Below are 16,401 nucleotides of genomic sequence, written 5' to 3'. Positions count from 1 at the left end.
TCTTCATGATGAAAGTGTCAGAGCAACAAGTAGAAGTAGATGATATATGGTCTGAAGCTTAAAGTTGGTGGAGAACGCGGGCATTAACACTGGTGCACTTTAACATACACACACGCAAAAATCACACACTCCTCCACTCTTCAGCACTCATGGAGAGAGAATATGTGGCCCCAGGGTCCCAACAGTAATCTCACATTGCATGGTAACGATGTGGGGGGAATGATTCCCTCTTCCCCTCGGCGCTCGGAAGTCGGCACTCTTTGAGTCAGCTTGATTTCTTTTTCTCTCCACTGGCCGTGGGAGGAAGGACTCCTTTGTGTAAGCCCACACAGCCTTAAAGCTTTCGGATACATTTTATAATGTGCATTTGAGTGTCTTCATGCGCTTGTACCAAAATGGGGCTACAATTTATCTATCTGGTGTAGGTTGTGTGGGTGTAGGTGCTTTGTGGAAACTGGGCCACAGTGATGACAGCACTCATATAGTGTAATAATAACGTTATCCAGTGCAAAAAGAGGGAGAATGAAAACAAGAGTAAATCAAATTTTTACGGTCCGCAGAGAAAAGACTTAAACTCTGTGTTTCTTTCCACTAGCTTTCCCTGTTTTGTCTTCATCTTCTCACAAGTGGGACAAAGATGAGTTCAGTTTTAAAAGTGAGGCCTCTCATCACCATGATACTCACATGACTTGATGCAGCGCTATCGCTATGCTAATTTGGAATTCATATAAGTTGTACGTTTGTAGTATGTTTGTTCTTGTCGGCAGTGTAGGGAATAGAAATAAGCAAACTCTCCTGAAAAATTTATCAATAGACTTATCTCCTACTGTCCAAGAGAGAGAAGAAATACTTCTCTGTGTGTTACCTACATGTTTTTCAAGATCTAGTTCTCCACACATACAATGTATGGAAAAACTGAAGGAATTGGACTCTTGTCAAACTATAAGTCAAATGTGTAGTTGATGAATGAATTGTTTGATCGAAGGTAACATAGTTGCATTGTACTTACTCATATAAGTACTGAGTAATATTAATTAATTACATGTACATATTATAGAGTTACGGTTAGGGTTTGGGTTTTGTTTAGGGTTAGTTACTTGTAATTATGCACAAGTTACTGTTATTACTATAGTAAGTGCATGTAGTAACATGTAACTATGTCACCTTAAAATAAAGTGTTACCCATGGATGATTTGATTTGGTTTATTCGTCAATCAATCAGTCAGTCAAACATGTTTGATTGTTGCACTGATTGATTGATTGATTGTGTCAGTCAATCAGTCAATCAAACATTCTGTCAAGTGTTTAAACAGTCAATTAAACATGTTTTCCATTCAATTGAAACCAATCAGTCAATCATTTAATTAAGCTATCTATATTTTTGAATCTATATCAATAAATGACAGTCCGTGCTAACTCTCTTAATGATAAAATGTGACATGACTCTAAAAATGTCAGTGGCTAACTGCCAGTAAAACTAGGTGGGCAAGGGACAGAAATGTTCTCGGTGTGATTTCTTTCATCTTCTCTCCCTCTCGCGTCACATCTCACCTCGACTGTCTCATTCCCACCCCAAGGACCAGTCAAACTATAATCATTCCAACCTTGATTTCCTGCCATTTTGCTATCATGGGGCTGTTTGATGGGGTAATCAGTCTCATTCATTATTTATTTGAAGATGTGTGTGCGCCTGTGCTCGCTCCGTGCCCTGTGTGCCCTCTCGTCAGAGTGATTAGCACTGAAGATTGCTTTAATTAAACTAAAGCTGTGTATCCACAGATACCGCATTCTGCCCACACCGTATTCCTGTGTCTTCCAAACTGCCTGGAAGTGTGCGGGTCACTGCGCTGTTACCTCTCACTCCGCCTCTTTCTCATGAAACCTGAACCCATAATAGCATGCCTGAAGCTGCCATTAAAAATACTTCACCCACTTCAATGAACTTTGTTGGCCATATTAGTTCATAAAATTGCATTGTAATAGCATAATCATTACTAGCTCTGATACGCAATTATTTGTAATTCAATCTCCTTATGATGTAAAAGTTTTCACATTCTGAATTTGGAAATTATTTGGAAATGCTGCATGAAAAGAGAATTCAATGGTTATGTTCAGAATAGTACACTGAAATTCTACATTTTGTTGTTTCTAAAGTATAATATATATATATATATATATATATATATATATATATATATATATATATATATATATATATACACATATACATACATACAAACCCGATTCCAAAAAAGTTGGGACACTGTACAAATTGTGAATAAAAAAGGAATGCAATAATTTACAAATCTCATAAACTTATATTTTCTTCACAATGGAATATAGATAACATATCAAATGTTGAAAGTGAGACATTTTGAAATGTCATGCCAAATATTGGCTCATTTTGGATCACACGAGAGCTACACATTCCAAAAAAGTTGGGACAGGTAGCAATAAGAGGCCGGAAAAGTTAAATGTACATATGAGGAACAGCTGGAGGACCAATTTGCAACTTATTAGGTCAATTGGCAACATGATTGGGTATAAAAAGAGCCTCTCAGAGTGGCAGTGTCTCTCAGAAGTCAAGATTGGCAGAGGATCACCAATTCCCCCAATGCTGTGGCGAAAAATAGTGGAGCAATATCAGAAAGGAGTTTCTCAGAGAAAAATTGCAAAGAGTTTGAAGTTATCATCATCTACAGTGCATAATATCATCCAATGATTCAGAGAATCTGGAACAATCTCTGTGCGTAAGGCTCAAGGCCGGAAAACCATACTGGATGCCCGTGATCTTCGGGCCCTTAGACGGCATTGCATCACATACAGGAATGCTACTGTAATGGAAATCACAACATGGGCTCAGGAATACTTCTAGAAAACATTGTCGGTGAACACAATCCACCGTGCCATTCGCCGTTGCCGGCTAAAACTCTATAGGTCAAAAAAGAAGCCATATCTAAACATGATCCAGAAGCGCAGGCGTTTTCTCTAGGCCAAGGCTCATTTAAAATGGACTGTGGCAAAGTGGAAAACTGTTCTGTGGTCAGACGAATCAAAATTTGAAGTTCTTTTTGGAAAACTGGGACGCCATGTCAGAGGACAAGGACAGCCCAAGTTGTTATCAGCGCTCAGTTCAGAAGTCTGCATCTCTGATGGTATGGGGTTGCATGAGTGCATGTGGCATGGGCAGCTTACACATCTGGAAAGGCACCATCAATGCTGAAAGGTATATCCAAGTTCTAGAACAACATATGCTCCCATCCAGACGTCGTCTCTTTCAGGGAAGACCTTGCATTTTCCAACATGACAATGCCAGACCACATACTGCATCAATTACAACATCATGGCTGCGTAGAAGAAGGATCCGGGTGCTGAAATGGCCAGCCTGCAGTCCAGATCTTTCACCCATAGAAAACATTTGGCACATCATAAAGAGGAAGATGCGACAAAGAAGACCTAAGACAGTTGAGCAACTAGAAGCCTGTATTAGACAAGAATGGGACAACATTCCTATTCCTAAACTTGAGCAACTTGTCTCCTCAGTCCCCAGACGTTTGCAGACTGTTATAAAAAGAAGAGGGAATGCCACACAGTGGTAAACATGGCCTTGTCCCAACTTTTTTGAGATGTGTTGATGCCATGAAATTTAAAATCAACTTATTTTTTCCCTTAAAATGATACATTTTCTCAGTTTAAACATTTGATATGTCATCTATGTTGTATTCTGAATAAAATATTGAATTTTGAAACTTCCACATCATTGCATTCATTTTTTATTCACAATTTGTACAGTGTCCCAACTTTTTTGGAATCGGGTTTGTATATTAAAAAAATACCGCTTTTGCTAAAATTAAGCCTGCAGTACAATACACCATGACCTACAATACAATGCGCTCATCTTGACCTATCATTTTAAGTGTGACAAACGAACTGGAAAATATATGAGCCATGAACAGTATTCTTTTCCTGAGTAATTAGATCATTTGACAAATTATTTTTAGTTATTATTACAATTATTAAAATTGTATTTAACATGCAAAATCATTCAGTATTTCCAAGATGATAACTTGATAGCATCGCATGCAATGTAGCATTTATTTTTTGTGTTAACAATCATTATTGAAAACATATCTTTAAAAAACAACAGTGAAACACATTAAATATGTTCCAGATTTCATAATTACCCTAATTAACACAGATATTATTAGATACACACCTATTTATGTTTATATTGTGTAAAAACATAGGTGCACAATGTATGTGATAAACTATTCTATCTGAAATGAATAACAATCAGTTGTTCCTATTATGAACAACAAGCTTGTTGTGACTGTACTTTGTACCATTCATTTCATGTGATCTGCTTTAGCATATAACTCATTTGACCGCTGTTGTATTTCAGCAAAGCAATAACAACAAGATCTTATTTGAACATCACAGATGGTAGACACTGTTCATCTAAAGGGTGTCTAGTGAGAGATAATGATGACAGCCAGCGTTCAACCCGAGATATGAAAGCAGGCAGAGCTTTTTAAAAGGTATTTGGCTGAAGCAGAATGCTAACTATATTTTGCTGTTGAGAGCTGTTGCCATGTAAGCGCTCCCGGCTATCATGAAACGTTCAATTTTAACGACCGTGCTTTTTAAAAGCACTTTTGTGAGAGTAACTGGAGAACAGTCTTAAATATTAAGACCATAGTAAAGCTGCCGTGCTGCTCGACACATTTTGGTCTGAAGTCAATCAAACATGTCAGGCCTCCTTTGAGAAAAGATCTGCATGCGAGCCTTCGCTTCAAAATATCTGTGTTCGCCTCCTTCCGACTGATTCTTTCATTTATCCAGAGATTTGTTATAATATCCTATCATGTTTCTTTCAACACGCGCTCTTGATGCGTGACATTTCCGTCTTTCTCTCTTTAGCATAGTTTTGTTATAAATGTTCAAACGCATGAACCGATTGAGTGGTGAAGGAGCTCCAAAATAGCTTCTTGTGTTTCGTCCTTACCGTCCACTCCCACTTCTTGTCAAAAATACAAAGATTGTCTGTGTCGTTTTTGCCTAATACCAAGTCTTTCATCTCCACATTTCCTTTTGTGTTCTGTCTCTTCCTCATCTCATCTACGTGCTGCAATTCTAGAATAGAACATGGCATAGCCCAGAATTACACACTGTCATGAAACATACAAAAGTGTTGAAATTATGCAAGGCGAACAGTCATGTATCTGTCAGATGTGCTTATTGGTGCTGCTGACGTTTCGTTAATTACATATGGCGTAATCAGGGCAGGTTCGCACATTACTGTACAGAAAAGAAGACAATGAAAAGGAAGAAGAAAGACTGTTGGATGCATACAGTACTATCAAACTCAAAAGCCAATTTTCAGTAATTTTCAGTAACACAGCATGTTCCATCCAAAACAAATCAAAAGCTAAAGAAGATAAAAGAGATTCATATATAAATCCAGAAGGTCTTTATTTGTCATTGATTACCTGCATGAAGTTTTAGCAATAAACATTAGATTTTCTGTAGAAAATGTGACTTGCTCATGCAAAACTTGCCACCAAAATGTTAGCATGCTGTAGAAGGTTGCCAGAGTGTTGTTATATGGTTGCAAAGACATTCTGAGGAGTTGCTACTGTAGGTGGTTGCTTAATGACTCAAAATAGACGATACAAAATAACTAAAATAAAAATTCCTGGCAAAAATAATTATTTAAACAAGCTGTTTAAATTACATTTAAAAATGCTTAACCTTGCTACGTATAAAATCTAAATCTAAAACTGTGTTGTTTAAAAAGTTGGGAGTTTAATTTTAAACCTCCTTACATAATACATTTTATCACATACTTTACATTTATTCTGAATTCATAATATATTATGACTCAATGATGTGGTGTAGTGGAAATTTCCCATACAATTGAAAGGTTTAAATATGAATAATATCTAAATATCATTGTGCTATATATATAATATGGGTGTGTGTGTGTGTGTGTTTATGCTGAAATAATAATAATTAAAAAAAAGATTAAAAAAAAGATTGTCTTTTCAAATCTTCTATCGTGTCATTATATTTGAGTTGGCTCGTGCATTTATGTTTCGTGATCCAGAAATGTGACCTAATTCCCAGTAAGGGAGCATAGTGAGCATCGATGCTCCCTGGTTTTCACAGTGCATTGTGGGATTTTTCAGGGAGCGAACGTTCCGGTGCAATGGTAGGATTTTGCGATTGAGACAGCCCTTATCATGGCTGACTCCCTGAGCAGTGCCCTGACTGCTAAACTAGGGAGCTGATTGAGACACACCCCTAGTTTCCTAGTGTGTGTCAGTTTGTTCCCTTGGTTAATGATTACTTTCACCTGTTGTTCATTTAGTTTCTTCATTACCTCTCTTTGTGTATTTAAGCCCTTAGTTCTCCTCCACCCAATCTCGAGGCAACTAGTACGTATTTACGAGATGGCTATTTTTTTTTTTTTTTTTTTTTCAAAAAGCATCATCGGGAAGGACCACCCCTAACCCCGCCCCTAAATCTACCCATCACTGGGGTCTAGACAAATCGAACAAAAACATATGGGTGAGGTCGTACAAATTCGTACAAATTAGCCACCTCATAAAATACATATGAATTGTTGTGAGATTGCGTTGTTCTCCTCAGTGTTTTGCCTTGTGTTGATGTTGCTTGTTAGGTTAGTGTTGATCATTCCTGTATTCTCCTGAGTGTCAGTTTATTAAAGAATATATGTTGAATTCTCCATCTTCGTGTTTGCTGACCAGCAAATTGATATATATTTCAAGCCATTTTATTTTCTGCCATCTGGAATTCGTAAGTTAAATCACTTAGAAAACCAATAGTACATCTCTAATCGATTTGAGGTATCATTCACATGGGAGTTTTTAAAACTTAGTGTTAGTTTCTTCATATCGCTAACTGTAAATATTAGCAAAAGTATACAAGTGATTCTTGCACTTTCCTGTTTTGAAATTGACCAGCTTTGTTGCAGTTGCATTTATTTAGGCCGGATATGATGGTTATCATCAACCTTACTGATGATAATAGGGGTCATGAATAATGTGCTGATTAAAATAGACTGTATATTAACGTGTATAAACGGGTCTGGCTAAACACCAAGCAAAGGATAGAATCAGCAATGTGGCATAACAAGCCAGTGAGTAAAATGGGAACTGCTAAATTTACCATGCAAGTTTTCCCACAAATGAACTCCCAGCGGTATTCATTCAGTGCTCACCCTAAAGAACAGAGGATGATTATATTTAACGAATAAAAAGTCACTCAGTAGAAGGGAGAGAGAACACGAAATGCAGACAGAGAGACAAAGAAGCAGATATAGAGAGTGTCTGTATCAGCCTCTCTCTTCAACTGTAAAGCGCCTGTTGTTGTTGCTATGTTTTATGTGTTATTGCCTGTCACTGTCACCATCATTGAGCCCAGGGTGCGCTCATCTGCAAAGTTGCGTTTGTTCTGGTGGAGAGGAGAAGAGCAGGGGGAAATAATTGATGCCCTGATTCATGCAGCTGATGTATGCCAGCAGCTCCGGCTTTAAGATCTTTAGAGGAATAGAAGGAAATCAGCGTTCCATTATCAAGTCGTGATGAAGTGAGTGTTCGCCTTAGCGCAAGTTCACATCTTACTGTGTGTGTCTGTATGTGCATGGCAGGCATTACTCTTTATTTTATTTCTGTTGCTACAGTGAGCAGCAGACCCCAAAAACTGGTTTATTCCAATTAGTGAGTCAGTGTCACTGCCCAAAACAAGCTAGATACTTAATTCACGGCTGGCAATTACATTTACCCAATTTAAAGGTTTAGGAAATTTGTTATAAAATGAACCTCAAAGGTCCTAGCAAACTTAAATGTCATCTGGAAAGTTTCATTATTTTTTTTCCTGCATATGCATTAATGAGGCTTGGATATCCAAACCTATAGCTAATGTGTTCCATGTGTGATCCAGCATTACATTATTTAGTTTTTTTTTTTTTTTTTTTTTTTAATTTTATAATAATTTAATCCCTTAAAACTCATCTTTGATCAACAAAATGACATATTTAAACATTTTTCCATGTGGGAAAAAAAAAAAAAAAAAAAAAAAAAAAAAAATCTTCATGCCTTAAAATAGCTGAAATGTAACTCTACACCCTTGCTTCATTTGGTATACATGAAAATATGAATATGCTAATTAGCCCCGCCTCCACTCACTCGCACAAGCTCAGAGATCCACTCGGTCAACTTACCAAGGTAAACGCTGCACAATGGCATCGCTCTTTACAACGTCGGACACATAATGGTAATTAATATGATTAGCCTTTTGCTTGACTAGATTATCAAACAACTGCTAATAATGTGTTGCTAATGTTACACAAATCACGTTCCCGTTCGCGAGTCAGGCAGCTGTTTTCTGAAAATCAATATCCTTAGAAATGCTTTGAACATCTCAGAACGTCAGTGGAGAAAGGTATATAGTTCATCATAACATTGTAATATACATCATACACCCACTATATTGCTAAATCTACCTGACTTTTCATATCAACAGAAAAATATACCGAGATATCCTGGCTTCTCTTGAGACTCTCCTGCTTCAGAGCGGTCATATAGTTAATGATATGGTAAAGCCCTCTGGCACGTTGACGTGATTGATTACAAGTTAGTTTTTGACATCACAAACACCAGCGAATTCAAACCACGTTTTTCAAACTGCGTTTTTTTAAAACTGTCTTTAGATCACTGCAGTTTTATAGAGAACATACTCAGTAATAGTGTTGACTTATGAATTTGAACATGGTTTGTCTTAAAGCATATTAAAAAACCCACATAGATATATATATAAACAACATTAAAAACTTGATTTTCACCACAGGGGGACTTTAATATAATTATTCCATAAGTGTGTTTGTGTGTTTATACAGTATATATAGCTTTATGTAACTTGTGAGGATTATTCATTAAAATATTAACTGTGAACATATGTAAGATTTCTGAAATAAACAATACACATTACAATTATTAAGTAGATATTTAAGTCACGCAAATATCAGCATCATGCATTTGATTAAACCACCATCTGCTTTATATATTAATAAACAATCTCATTATATCACAACATGCTCATGTTACAATTTAAGTTGTTACACATGACATCCAAATGACTAACATGATCTAGAAATAGTGCTTCATGAAACAATATGGAAATGACAATGAAAGTGAACTGTTGAATTTGTGCAGAAATAAAAACACAGTGCTGTCTGCTTAATATCTGCTAACACCTTATGTGATGGACCTTCAATAGACATTCTACTGACTGTAAGTAACTTTGCAAGTACATGTCAACTTATACTACTAACCCAAACCCTACCAGTCTACTAATACCTAACTCATACTCTAATGAGAGTTAGTTGACATGTAGTTGCAACGTTACTTATAGTCAACAGAATCAAAATAAAGTGTAACCACACAATTATATATGAGGACAAAATTATGGTAAAATGATTTGAATGTTTAACATCAAACTCTTTATGGTTAAAATGCTTTTGAAAATCCACTTATCTACTATTCACTGTAGTGTACACCAGCATCAGAGGGTTAAATGACCACACGTGAGGCCATTGCAGCAGTCCATCTTATTTTGTTTATCTCTCTGTCTCTCTTTCTATAGCTATACGCTGATGGCTGATTTCAATCTCCGTCTCTGCACTGTCCGTACGAGCAGATGGCTTGGCAGCAGTGGATCCTCTGAGCATCGCTCGCGTCCTCGCAGCTTACACAGGCCACTGCTGATCCACATAGAGAGAGAGAGAGAGAGCAGGAGGAAAAAACGAAGAGTAAGAGAGACAAAGTCACAACAGCTATAGGAATACAGCAGCTAAACTGATATTAGCAGGACTCAAAGTGCATACTAGATGCTTCTGGCACATGACACCTACAGAGCTGAGTGCTCTCCTAACAGTGCCCGGCGTAGGGCTGTAATCACAAACTCCAAATGACCCCAGCAGGACTCCCATCAAGGGACCCGCTCCATTAAAATCTGACAAAACAACACATAAACAAATTTGCTTTGCACAGTTGGTGTGAAAGTGTTGAGAGTCATCCGTCCATCCCCTGCTTCGCTGCTGGAGTGTCCCTGCATCTGTGGAAAGCTTCCCGGATCCTCCCAGATGCTTTGTTTAGGACTAATTGGCACTTTAAAATGTTGCTCTCAAAAGACTTTTACATTATTGGTGAAATGAATTAGTGATGTCAGCTAAGGTAAGGATCACTATTAGGCCTACTTTTGCTTGTATTTAGGGTTAGTGACTTTTTAAAACTCATTATCATATTCACCCAGAACACTTGGTATATATGACACGTGTCATTATGTGATACTTTTGTATCTTTTTTTTAAAAACTTGATGCTGTACGCTATTCACTGCCATTATATGGAGGGGTGCAGGTGGAAATTTTGTGGTAAAAAGGGCATACGGCAATAGAACAACACCAGTGCGAGTAAATTATGACTTAAAGGATTAGTTCACTTCAGAATTAAAATTTCCTGATAATTTACTCACCCCCATGTCATCCAAGATGTTTATGTCTTTCTTTCTTCAGTCAAAAATAAATGAAGGTTTTTGAGGAAAACATCCAGGATTTTTCTCCATATAGTGGACTTCACTGGGGTTCAACGGGTTGAAGGTCCAAACTGCAGTTTCAGTGCAGCTTCAAAGAGCTCTACATGATCCCAGACGAGGAATAAGAGTCTTATCTAGAGAAATGATTGGTCATTTTCTAAAAAAATTAAAAAACAAAACATTTATATACTTTTTAACCACAAATGCTCGTCTTGCTCTGCGATGCAGCATGCATTAAGTAATCACGTTGGAAAGGTCCGATACAGTGTCTACAAAGCGAACGTGCAAAGACTAAGTCAAACGCCCTACACAAAAAAAGTAAAAGGCAGGCAGAGTACAATCACAATCCAATGAACAGGCAAAAGTCGGGGTGGGCAGCAAAGAATCAGGCAACAGGAAAACAGTCCAAGATCAAACACAGTATAACAATCCACAAAGAAACGCTCAGAAATGACCACCGTAGCAAATCAAGACTTTGCGATGGTGGTGTGTATGTGTGCTGCTTGAATAGTGAGTGTGTGTGATGAACTGCAGTTGTGTGTGTAATCAGTCCCAGGTATGAGGGCCTATGGGAAATGGAGTCCAAGCAACAGTCAATATTCTGGTGAGAGCTCCCTCTGATGACCCGGAGGAAGCGGAGAGGGAGCCTCACCTGTAACAGATGTCAGACGATTTTGAAGTTGGAGGAGGAAATGAGATGGAGTTTTTCGCCCTACCGCAGCACTTTCGCCTACATCACGTGTGACTTTTCCAACGTGATTACATAATGTGTGGCGCATCGCAGAGCAGTGCAAGACAAGCATTTGTGGTTAAAAAGTATATAATTTTTATTTTTTTAGAAAATGACCAATGGTTTCTCTAGATAAGACTCTTATTCCTCGTCTGGGATCGTGTAGAGCTCTTTGAAGCTGCACTGAATCTGCAGTTTGGACCTTCAACCCGTTGAACCCCAGTGAAGTCCACTATATGGAGAAAAATCCTGGAATGTTTTCCTCAAAAACCTTCATTTATTTTTGACTGAAGAAAGAAAGACATAAACATCTTGGATGACATGTGGGTGAGTAAATTATCAGGAAATTTTAATTCTGAAGTTAACTAATCCTTTAATTTTCATTTTAGGGTGAACTGTCTTTTTTTTTTTTTTTTTTTTTTTTTTAAGAAAATGTAAAAATCTGTTTGTTTTTTTTATTTATTTATTTTTTGTTTTTTTTATGTTTTATATTTATGTGTATTATTGTATCCATGTATCTCTTTGTTTATTTTGGAAAAGAAAGTAGTTTGCGTAGTTAGTTATCGTAGTTTTGACTGGCATGTGCATTTATAACAACTATCCGATCCTTTACTTCTGGAAAAGGCATCTGTCGTGTCTGAAGGACCCCTTTTCAGACTTTGATGTGATGGATAAAGCCACATGGACTGTTAATTTCAGTCACTACATGGCAGCCAGAAAAGCAAACCTTTAACTTGTTCTTCCTCGTGTCACATATGATGGATCGCATCGATTGTGGAGCTAAAAGTGTCATTAATAATAAATTAAACTGATGGAAGAAAGAAAAAAGAGGGAATGATAATTAGAACAGACCAGAAGTTCCTTTTTGAGAGCATGAAATGAAGAATTTGAAACATCCGTGTTCGTTTTGAATGTAACAAGGTCTTTTGAGGAACGGTACAAGTATTCAGAGGCAGTTTAAGCTGTTCACCTTGGTCTCACAGGCATTTTAATTAGAAACATGATAAATATTATAAGCAAAAGAGAAAGCTATGTCCATGTATGGAATCTAAATCGCCTGAGGATATGTCTGCGGTGAGTAACTTTCTTCGTAAAAGAATAAATAAATAAAGTAAAGACAACTTAATGTAATGAACTATTAGGACTATATTTTCTAGATGCGTCGTGTGATCATGAGTGCCTGCGGGCTTTTGTGTTAGTATTCACGCAGAGCTAAAGCCACTAACCAAGCACAGCAAGCCTTCTGTTACATTTCATTATTTTCCTGTATGTTTCTCATAACTTTCTGTTGCTTTAGTATGCAAATAGGGTGAAAAGGAATGGAAACTCGATAAATTGTGTTTCATATACTTTTACAGAGAATGGCATTAATGCTATTACATCCTTTCGAAAACATAAATTAAAGCAATGGGAAGTTTTTAGATAATCAAGTCTGTGATGCCAAGATAATACGACATCATGCGTAAAAGGAACAGGAAAGAAGGGGAATGAGAGGTCTCTCTTTGCTGGTTCCAGGCACTGAACTGATAGATGAAAAGGAGACACAACAGCAGTCAATTACGACAGTGCGTGATTAACCTAAACTAATTAAGACCTCTGGGTAATGGAGGGAATGAAACGCTAGCCGGTCTTCTGAATGTAGGAAGTCCCATAGCAGGGCTGCACTCACTTTGTCTTTGTTCTGTAACGGCTCCTTTTACCCCGCTCAACCTGGCTCACATCGACTCATTTAGGCTGAATGGTTCATAGGAGAGGGCCTTCTGCCCAGACTGGGGATAAAAAAGGATATTTAAGAGCACATGTTGAAGTTTAGCTAAAATATGTCAGGTTTTAGAGGGTTCTGTAGAAGAACTCCCAGCAGAACTCGCTAATTGGAAATAGAACCGGCACAGGCTGAATGTGAAATGATTGTTGCAAACGCAGTGTTCCCAATCCATTTCTATGAAGTTTCCATTTTACTTTTACTTTTTTTTTTTTTTTTTTTGTAATTTACATATTTTAGAGCATTGAATTATTATTATTATTATTATTATTATTAATTTAGGGACATTCAACAAGGCATGTGAACTATTAATTAAGTATTTATAAATTGTTTGTTTGTTTATTTATTTATTTATTTATTTATTTATTTATTTATTTATTTATTTATTTATTTATTTATTTATTTATTTATTTATTTAAGGTGTGTTTTTAGTAATGCTTCTTCTGGGGTTCTGCCAGTAGGTGTTGTTGTTGTGTAGTTGTTTTAATTTGCATTAAAAATACAAATACAATATTAAGTTAACAATAAAAAAAAATGATTACTATAAGAAAATATTAATATACAATATACAAATATTTGATCCTTTTTTTTATTGCCATTCCTAAATTTGTAGGTCTTCAATGAGGCGACATTTATTTATTTATTTATTTATTTATTTATTTTTTTTTTAGTAATGATACTTCTGGGGGTCCGCTAGTTATTAGTAGTAGTAGTAGTAGTAATTTAGGGACATTCAACAAGGCGAGTGAACTATTAATTAAGTATTTATGAATTGTATGTTACAATATTTATTTATTTATTTATTTTAGATGTGCTTTAGTAAAGATACTTTTTTTAGTCTAAACAAATATATTTTTGAAACGTAAATATGCGTTAAAAATACAAATACGACATTAAGTTAACAATTAAGAAAAACTGGATTACTATAAGAAAATATTAATATACAATATACAAATATTTGATCCTTTTGTATTGCTATTCCTAAATTTGGAGGTCTTCAATGAAGGGACATACATTTATTTATTTATTTATTTATTGTTAAAACATGCAAATATGCATTAAACCAAAATACATATTAAGTAAAATTAGATTACTGTAAGAAAAATGTATATATTATAGAGAAATTTTTGATCCTTTAAATGTCTTTACAATGTTAGCAACATCAAATAAAAAATGTAAAAAAGTAAAGGAAAAGAAGAGAAATAAACAAAAATCACAAAGTTGTGCATGCTCACAACTGATCAGGGTGAAGGTGGTTGGTGGGTGACCCTGAGCTGAGCTGCGCCACCTTGTGGAGAAAAGCAAATGTATCCATCCTAAAGCACAAATCCCCTAAATAATAAATAATTCTGCTGCTCCAGTCATTTCACAGACATAGAGCTCAGTTATCAGTTTGTGATACATCTTTGATGCTCAGTAGGTGCTGGTATTGACAGATGACGAATGTCACCTTGAGATGAAATATACAGTAAAGCTGATGCTTTGCAGTGCTTTGGCTTCGCAATTGGATATGTGTAATAAAATGATCACCGAACAAGAGCCTATTTCCAAAACAATTTCATTAATGAGTAAGCTAATCAGTGTTTGCTAGTTTGCTAGCCCGCTTTCCCAGATTCATACACAATATTTACACACAACCACACAACAGGTGTAGTGATTTGATACCCGCTTTAGAAACACATTATTTTGTAATTAAAAGGCAAATGTTGGAGAAACCAGGAATGCTGGTGGCCTGGTTTGGTTCAGTCTGTAGTAATATTACATGGACACAGTAGCTTGATGGTTCATGATTAGACTGCCTCAAATGCAGATTTATTTCAGGTAACCTCATTCTCGGCTGCTTTGAAGTCCTACGCCACGGTACTTTATGCCAGTCATCAGTCTGAGAGCTCATCGTTTTAATGTTAAAAGGATTGGAGCAGGAGCTGATAGATAGATAGATAGATAGATAGATAGATAGATAGATAGATAGATAGATAGATGATGGATGATGGATGGATGGATGGATGGATGGATGGATGGATGGATGGATGGATTGCTGTCCTTCACTGCTCTGCTCTTTATCGCTCCTATAATGAAGTGGTTTATAGTCAGGGTAAGGCCTCTCTAAATGCCACCTTTTTCACAGTGTAATGTCACATTTCCATGTTCAAACGTCAACTGTGAGTCTGTCTCCCTTCAAGAGCTACATCATATTAGTCTGGGTGGACCAATTAAAACCCAATGTGTGTGTCAACAGTCATACATTATTATGCATTATTTGATTCTGTCATTGATATTTCAGGCTCATGTGGGATGTGACACGAATCTGGAATTCTGAAGTCTCCAAAGAAGCCATTTTGAGCTCAAACACTAAAATGTGATTTGAGACGTATACAAGTTTTAAGGGATAGTGCACTTTAAAATGAAAATTCAGTCATTGTTTGCTCACAAATCTCTACTTTTATTTCTTCCAAAATATGTGTATTTTTTTCAGTAATGACAAATGTATATATATATATATATATATATATATATATATATATATCATTTTGATGGCTGACTGTATTATATGACAAATTAAAGTTAGAGATTAGACTGTACAGAAATTGAAATCTACAGGTAACGCTAATACACACTAAATACACATAGTCACGCAATGCTGATGTTTTTAACATTAACAATTTGAGAACAAAGTATAACAGTAATAATAGTTTGCATGGTTTGACGTGATCTGAGCTATGCGATCGTTAGATTTAATCACCATTGGGAGCATGATTTATTGTAATGTTTTTTTTCTCAGTTGGTCAGAACAAAAGAGGCAGACATGCTACTTACTTGTTCAGATAACATTTTCTGATGAAAATTCTTAATTTGGACATACTTCCAAGATGTAGAATTTGTGATTTCAAAGTACAGTATCCAAACCGGTGTGGTGAATGACAGCAAACATTAGATTCATCCGCGCTGAGGAGCCGTGCCGAGGCACAACGCACATAAAGATGATAATTCCACAAATAACTGCAGTTGCAGGTTTCAAACAGAGATGGCGACAAAGAGGCAAAACTTACAGACTGCAGCTTTAAGTAAAATATCATTAAGTGTGGTGGGTGGTGGTTATTTATCAATAAAGGTTTTTTATTGGCATCTATTGTTCCATGAAGAACATTAAACATCTTTCCAGTGAACAAAAGGTTCTTTATAGTGGAAAATGATTCTTTAAATTATTAAAGTAATAGTTAACCTAGTAGTTTTAGACATATTGCCGCTGTTTAAGAAGTGTACTATAAAAGCTGCATTAAATCAAAGCATCTG

The 16,401-nt window shown here is 36.3% G+C and overlaps 1 long non-coding RNA gene across 1 annotated transcript; it reads right to left on the bottom strand.

Annotated features, from left to right (window-relative positions):
• Positions 1 to 8,855: 8,855 nt before the first annotated feature.
• LOC127499707 (uncharacterized) lies at positions 8,856 to 11,372 on the bottom strand. Its single transcript, XR_007926166.1, has 2 exons — positions 10,556 to 11,372; positions 8,856 to 9,784 (listed from the first exon to the last, which is right to left on the bottom strand). It is a non-coding gene; the product is annotated as an uncharacterized LOC127499707 (long non-coding RNA).
• Positions 11,373 to 16,401: the final 5,029 nt, after the last annotated feature.

This window comes from Ctenopharyngodon idella, chromosome 18, assembly GCF_019924925.1.
Source record: "Ctenopharyngodon idella isolate HZGC_01 chromosome 18, HZGC01, whole genome shotgun sequence".
Classification (NCBI taxonomy): Eukaryota; Metazoa; Chordata; class Actinopteri; order Cypriniformes; family Xenocyprididae; genus Ctenopharyngodon; species Ctenopharyngodon idella.
Note: the sequence above shows the minus strand (reverse complement) of the source record. Positions and strands in the feature narration are given on the sequence as shown.